This window comes from Pinus tabuliformis, chromosome 9 (assembly GCF_031772625.1).
Source record: "Pinus tabuliformis cultivar Carrire ecotype Pingquan chromosome 9, CPIR1, whole genome shotgun sequence".
NCBI lineage: Eukaryota > Viridiplantae > Streptophyta > Pinopsida > Pinales > Pinaceae > Pinus > Pinus tabuliformis.
The window spans coordinates 906,974,302-906,982,592 of NC_142307.1; positions in this window are offsets into that span (position 1 = coordinate 906,974,302).

Below are 8,291 nucleotides of genomic sequence, written 5' to 3' on the forward strand. Positions count from 1 at the left end.
ACAATATCGGCACTACATTTTTGGCCTTCACCCTTTTCCTTCTTACAAATCCTATCTTTGCCTTGGCTTTGGCTTCCACTCGAGATCGATTCAAAGTGGAGAAGTGAGAATTATTTATGCATCTTCTAATATTCATCTATATAGCTCTTTTCTATGTATTCATGGGCTTACTCTAGTTTATTGTATCTAGGGTTTTGTGGTGCGTAAATTATTTTGCTGGCAATCACTAAGTTTATCAACCTAAAGTGTTTTAATCAATCACTAAGTTTAATTACGTCCATTTGTATCCTCTATTTTGAAATGGTTTCTAAAATTCTATCTTTTATAATAATAAAATGTATATTTGATTTAAATTTCATAATTTGAGAATAATTTTAAAAATATACACAATTTTTGTGGTTTGTAATTAGGGCTTTTAATCTATTTTCCCATTACAAAGGTTCAGTGCATAAATTAAATATCACATTATTATTTTAATACAATTTTTATCACCCTTTTAATTTATATAACTATGCTTATTATTATGAGTAATCCTATTTTATCATCCACCATGTCACACTCCTCTACAATTTCTTGATTGTGCTACATTCTCTTTGTCTTCACCATTAATTTGATGTTTATAACCATTGCATTATGCACGTTTACATTAGTGCTAAGGAATAATGTTTATAGTAGTCTTATTCCTAATTTTTTTATTAAAATACATGGCATTATGTTGTTTGATTGTGCTACATTCTCTTTGCCTTCAACCTGCTTTATTTCCAAAACCCATGAAATACCTAATTTATCTCTACGAAATAATGTATTTTAAGGTAACATTTATAATTGGTTGAATTGATGTTTAAATTTTATTTTAATAACCATTAATTATTTGTGGCCCTTTATTCCAAAAATATTTGTTTTCAAATTATGAGATATCACTTATTTATTTCACATCGCATTTTGTTTGTGGAATCTATTTGCTTAATTTTTATTTTACAAAAATAATTTATTTGGTTAGTTTTTATTTAAAAAAATATATTTATATTTTCAAAGCAAGTTAACTGAAGTGAAGAGATATATCACTCTTTTATTCAGTATTAGTTTTAATCTTACTTTATTTATCCATTAACAATTATAACATTTATAATATATACAAATATATTATTTAAAATAATTATTTTATTTTATTTCGACTTTTTTATTTATCATTTAAAATATAAATCTTTTATATGAAAAAAATAAATGAGTGGTAAATTTAATATATTTTATCTGTAAATTTTGTTATATTAATATTTTCTTTGTTTTTCAGAATGTAATATTTATAAATAAATCATAATATTAAAATCTTATTCCATGGACCTACTAAGTGCAATTTGCAAAACTTTCATGATCATTTCAATTTTGAATGTAATATACTTTGATTCATATATTTTATTAATATATTTTTATCTATATACTATATTTTATTAATATATTTTCATCTATATATTATATTATATTAATAAATTTTTATTAGTATATTTTATTTTCTTTTTGTATCTTTTAGCTTTATTTAATTATTTTTTGTCTCGAGTTTTTGGTTTGAATTTGAGGAAATAATTTTTGGTAAGTTTTTGTGATTTAAAATATGTTTTTGAATGCATTAATTACTAGGGTGTAAATTTGATGGGCACTCCCACCTGTCAAGTAAATTCTTGATAATGGGTTTCCTTTTGAAAGTGTCATGCACATGGCTTTTTATTTTTATTTGTACCCATCATTTAAACATCTTGTATTATTTGTTATTGTTAGTAAGATCAATAGTAGGGACTTAACTTCCATGGAATATTCTAGAATGTTGATAACAGTATACACAAATCAATGGTTGAGATTTATCTCAAAGGTAGTTATGCTCTTTTAACCATTTTTATTAAATTGATTAATTAAAAAAAATTCATATGAAGTGAGTTGTGATTTTTGGGACATGTGGGATTGATAAGGCATGGTATTGTCCAATGGGATTGTAACAAAGCCTATTTATACATTAATATTATCCAATGTAAAGAGGAGGTAAATCTCCATGATTAAGAATCTTATTCCATGTTGTTTAAAATGTATATATGTTTAACTTATATATTAATAATCCCCAAGAGTTAGATCAACCGATCAAATTAGTGCCTCACCAATTGGGAGGTCACAAGGTCAATTCCCAAAATCTCTTGCGGTCAGGTCTAGATATAGGCTGAGGGGTGTGATCCCCTTCGGGGTCCATCTACCCAGTTCTTACCGTGGACGTACTGGCTACCCAGTGACCATGGGTATCAATGAACCACACATGAAGAAAAAAAAAAGCTATATATTAATTATTTTTATAAATAATAATAATATTTAAAATAATGATCATTTGTTTAGTTCTTATTATATTTTACTTCTAGCAACATGAGATGCATATGAAGTAAATGTTTTGGTTCTTATTATGGATTGTTGCAAATATGATGTTACCATCTAGCTCTCTCTCAATCTCTTTCTCTCTCTCTCTCTCTGTCCCTCTCTCTTGCACGATCTCTCTCTCACCTTCTCTCCCCACTCTCTCCCAACTGTACCTCTCTCTCCTCCCTCCCTCACTCTATCCTTTTCTCTCAATCCTTCCTTCCCTCTCTCCCCCCTCTCTCCTACATGTTCTTGATATCTTTCTCTCCACACCCTTTCTCTCAGCCTCCTCTTCTTACTCTCTCTCTTTATCTCCCATGCCCTATCTCTCAAACCCTCCCTATTTTCCCCTTATTTTTCTCTCCCTCTCTCTCAACCCCTCCCTATTCTCCCATCACTTCCTCTCTTTCTCCCTGTCTCCCTCTCTCCCACTTCTCCATGTCCATCTCTGTCTCACACACTATCATGCTCTTCCCTCATCTCTCTCTCCCTTCCCTCTCTCTCTCTCATGCTTCCTTCTTTCCTCTCCACCATCATGCTCCCTCTCTCTCCCCCCATTCTCTCCCTCCATCCCTTCCACTCTCCCGCAAACCATCCATATTTCGCCCCTCTCTTTCTACCCCTGCCTCTCTCTCTCTCTCTCTCTCTCTCTCTCTCTCTCTCTCTCTCCCCCTCGTTGATTACCTCCCTCCCTCTCTTGCCCTCCCTATCTCCCTCCCTCCCTCTCTTGCCCTCCCTATCTCCCTCCCTCCCTCTCTTTCTCTCCCTCCCTCTCCTCTTTTCTCTCTCTCCCCTTTAACTCTCACCCCTCTCCCTCTCTCTCTCTCTCGCTCGCAACCCCCGTTATCCTCTCTCTCTCTCATGCAACCTCCCTCTCTCTCTCTCTCTCACATGCTCTCTCTCCCTATCCTTATCTCTCTTTCCCTCCTATTCTCTATCTATCTCCCCCAAACCATATACTCACTTTCTCTCCCCATCTCACTCTCAACCTCCCTCTCTCTTCCCCTCTCCCTCTGTCTTTCTCTTTCTCGACCCCCGAACCTTCTCGCCCTTGCACTTTCCCTCTCCTCTCTCTTTCTCCACACTTAAATTTCTCTCTCTCTCTATCTCTCTCTCTCCTTTTCCCTCCCTCCCTACCTCCTCCTCCATCTCCCCCTCCCTTCCTCCTCCTCCATCTCTCCCTTCCTCTCGTCCTTTCTCCCTCTGTCCCTTTCCCACCCTCTCTTCCACTCTCTCTCCCTCTCCCTCTTTCTCTCACTCTCTCTCCCCCTCCCTCCCTATTTTCCACACTCTCTCTATCTCTCTCCCTCCTACCCTTCCTCCTACCTCCCATTACTCTCTCTATCTCCTACCCTATATTCCTCTCTCTCTCTCTCTCCCTCCCTCTCCCTCCTTCTATCACTCTCTCTCCCCCTTCCTTGCTCTTTTCCACACACTCTCTATCTATCTCCCTCCAACCCTCTCTCTCCCTTCCCTCTACTATCTCTTTCCCTCCCTCCTCCACATCTCTTTCTAGCCACCCCCTCTCCCTCCCTTCCTCTTTCTCTCCCTCCTCCTTCCTCTCTCTCTCGCACTTAGGCCCCCCTTATCCTCTCTATCTCTCACCTGCCCTCCCTCCCTGACTCTCTCACTCTCAATGCCCCTTATCCTCTCTCTCTCTCTCTCTCTCATGCCCTCTCTCTACAAATAAAATTGGTTGAAGAATATACTCAAAAAATTCTTTAAAATGTTAAATTACCACATTAAATTCAATAATACACAACTATATATGAGAATATGTTTCACATTTTAAATCAATAAAAATTATTTAAATCATATTTTAATATATAAATATAGATAATTTAAAGAAATTTTTTAAAATTTATCAAATTCCTTAATGATAACATTTTTAATAGAAACTAATAATTAAACCAGCTTAGACACATCTTAGCTTTGGATCTACCAAGGGACGAGAGAGATCAAATCCCTTTTCACTCTAAAAGAGGTTTGTACCTCAAGAGATTTGATCCCCTTGGGTGCTTGTAGATCGAAAGTTAAGTCCCTAAAATCTCTTTTCACTCTAAAAGGTTTGCACCTCAAGAGATTTGATCCTTGTGGGTGCTTGTAGATCCAAATTTAAGATGAATTTAAACGTTTGGTAGATCCAAAATTAAAATGAATCTAGGCTAGTGTAATTTATAAAGAAAAATACATATTAAATTAGAATAATGGTTAAATAATAGTTTTAAAAAAGAAAAACATATTGCAAAAATAAATTAAAAGAATTTTTTTTATAATAGAGTAAAATAACTCGTAACATAAAAAAAAAATCATAATAAAAAATAACTATTTGAAAATAAAGATTCAAAAGCAAAGTTGAGACTCCTTGCAAAAATAAATAATCTAACAAAAAAAACATAAGCACAATTTAATAGTAATAAAAAAATGAACGATCAATTCAACAAAAGTTATGTCAAGTAGATGCATGTCCTCATATTTTAAAATATTACTTAATTGAAATTAGATTTAAATTTTTTATAATAGAGTAAAATAACGAGTAACATGAAAAAAAGATCATAATAAACAATAACTATTTGAAAATAAAGATTCAAAAGCAAAGTTGAGACTCTTTGCAAAAATAAATAATCTAACCAAAACAACATCGGTGCAATCTAATAAAAAAATAAAAAATAAACAAATTATAAATGCAACAAAAGTTATGTCATGTAGATGCATCTCATATTTTAAAATATTACTTAATTTAAATTGGGCCTAGCCGATGACTGACGGCTACTGAAACCAAATTAATAAAAAAGTGTGAGATGTATCAAACCAATCATCAAAGGTTAAACTACTACAAAAATCTTAAACAATATATTTTGAAGATATAAATGTATACCAAACATTGAAATGAGCATAACTTATTGCAAGAACTATCCACATAAACGATGGTTTGTAGTAGCAACAATAAATTAGGAATCATAAAAGGCTAAACATTATGCCCTAGACAGATTCTAAATATACATGTTGAAAGAAATATGAATAGAGAATGAACATAGGGAGCTCTGTGCTAGTAGGAAATTGTAGGAAGGGTTGTGATTAATAGCACCATGGAGAACTCAAAGGAGGACTCTTAACAATAAACTTTAGAAAACATGAGTATGACATTGTACACTAAATTGAAAAACGCTAGTAAAGTGTTGTGCATTAAACTAAATATAATAAACCTAGGTAAGGCATTGTACACTAAAACAAATACAGTAAACCCCGGTAAAGCATTTTATGCCTGAAAAGATGGTAAATAAAGAGATGAATGCCTAGAATAAGAATATTGCTAGCAATAAACTCCATCTAGAGATGCATTCAACATATGCTATTTGTACTCCTAAATGAAACCCAAGCTGAATCCATGGAGGTAGGACATCTACATGCAGAGAGAAGGGAGGAGGCGAGACATTCAAGCTCACTCCTACATTTGATTTGATACTTTGTTAGATGTCAATGGGTTGCTTAATGGATATTTTTCTCACTAATGGTATGTATTGCATTTTAAGCTACTCTTAATTTCATATTCTCTCTCTTAAAGATTTAGCTCACATTTTTAAATTTTAAATCTTCTCTTAGCTTTTAAAATTTCATAGCTTTTTAATTTTTTTATTTATTTATTTTTGTGGTCTACCCTAGTATGTTAGCAGTTATTCGAAATCCCATTTTGGACTTGCCTACCACATTCACAACAACATACCAGAAATGGAAAAAGACATCGATGCCAATGTAAGGACTGAAGAATTTGACAACATTTATTGTTGGTAAAAACCTCAATAAATTAATGTAAATCCTTTCTTTAGGTATGCATGTATCTCTCTTTTCATGTTAACTCACCTCTTCCACATTTCCAATTTTTTTGTTCCTCTTTTGTTCCACATGTTACTAACATAAAATGAAATCAAATCTAAGCATGAGTTTCTTAGATTATCGAAGGGAATTTCTCCATTTCCAATACATGATATATATTTCCAGCATTGTATCATTTTATCAATCCCATTTCTTCTATTATTATATCCTCTTTGACATTTTATATAGATGTTGACAGTAATTATGACTATTGTCAATTTGGTTTAGTGGAGGCTTTCTTTTGAGAAGGGGACTCTTTAGAAGAGAGTGCTTTCCTCCACTGGATATTAACTCTCCACTATCTTATAGTCCCATTGCATCTCAGGGTCCACAAGGAAGAAGGGTACCCAAGGAGTAGGCTAGGAGGTAAATCAATGAGTCATTAACATTTGCTCAAAACACTTCAACATTCACAGATGTAGCTGGGTGACGGCAAGGGAGCGCAACCAACAACAACCAATTCGACAGCCAAAACTCCACTCCTTGGTCAATGGTACATTGTGTATTAATAATTTTTACTATATAATTAATGATGTATTTATAATGACCAGAATGTAATGTGAATGTCATGATGATTGAATTTTAGAATATGACTATTGATGTATGTACCTCAAATTTATGTGTTTTCAATATTGATGAAATTTCATAATGGTCGTGGCTAACAAATGCCTAGTTGATTGGAATATTTTTTTACTTATTATTATAGTAATGTAACTTAAATAGGAATTTCTCCCTATACCTAGTAACTTGATTTCTACTCCGATTAGTAAAAAAAAAATGGCATCAGAGGGAGTGTCCCCACACTTGGTATCAGAGTCATAGATCTAGGACCTATGGACCCATAAAAATTTTAATCACTGGTAACAATTTTTATCACCCATTTAATTTATATAACTATTCTAATTATTATGAGTAATCCTATTTTATCATCCACCAAGCTTCCAATTGTCACACTACTCTAAAATTTCTTTGATTGTGCTACATTCTCTTTGTCTTCACTATTAATTTGATGTTCATAACCCTTGCATTATGCACGTTTACATTCCTACTAAGGAATAATGTTTATAATACTCGTATTCCTAATTTTTTTGTTCAAATACATACCATTACGTTGTTTGATTGTGTTACATTCTCTTTGTCTTCACCGTTAATTTGATGTTCATAACCCATTATGAACCTTTACATTCCTCCTAAGGAATAATGTTTATATTACTCTTATTCCTATTTTTTTGTTCAAATAAATATCATTTTGTTGTTGTCAACCCTGGTTTATTTCCACAATGCTTGAAATACCTAATTTATCTATGTGAAATAATGTATTTTGCAATAACATTTATAATTGGTTGAATTGATGTTTAAATTTTATTTTAATAACCATTAATTATTTGTCACATTTTATTCCAAAAATATTTGTTTTCAAATTATGAGATATCACTTATTTATTTGACATCACATTTTGTTTGCAACACCTATTTGATTATTTTTTATTTTAAAAAAATAATTTATTTGGTTAATTTTTATTTAAAAAATATATATTTATATTCTGAAAGCAAGTTAACTGAGGTGAAGAGATATATCACTTTTTTATTCAGCATTAGTTTTTTTCTTAGTTTATTTATCCATTAACGATTGTAAAATTTATAATATATACAAATTTATTATTTAAAATATTTATTTTATTTTATTTCAACTTTTTAATTTATCATTTAAAATATAAATATTTTATATGAAAAAAATAAATGAGTGGTAAATTTTTAATATATTTTATCTGTAAATTTTGTTATATTAACTTTTTTTTCCAGAATGTAATATTTATAAATAAATCGTAATATAAAAATCTTATTCCATGGAATTACTCAGTGCAATTTACAAAATTTCATGATCATTTAAATTTTCAGTGCAATATACTTTGATTCATATATTTTATTAATATATTTTTATCTATATATTATATTTCATTAATATATTTTCATCTATATATTATATTTTATTAATATATTTTTATTAACATATTTTATTCTATTTTT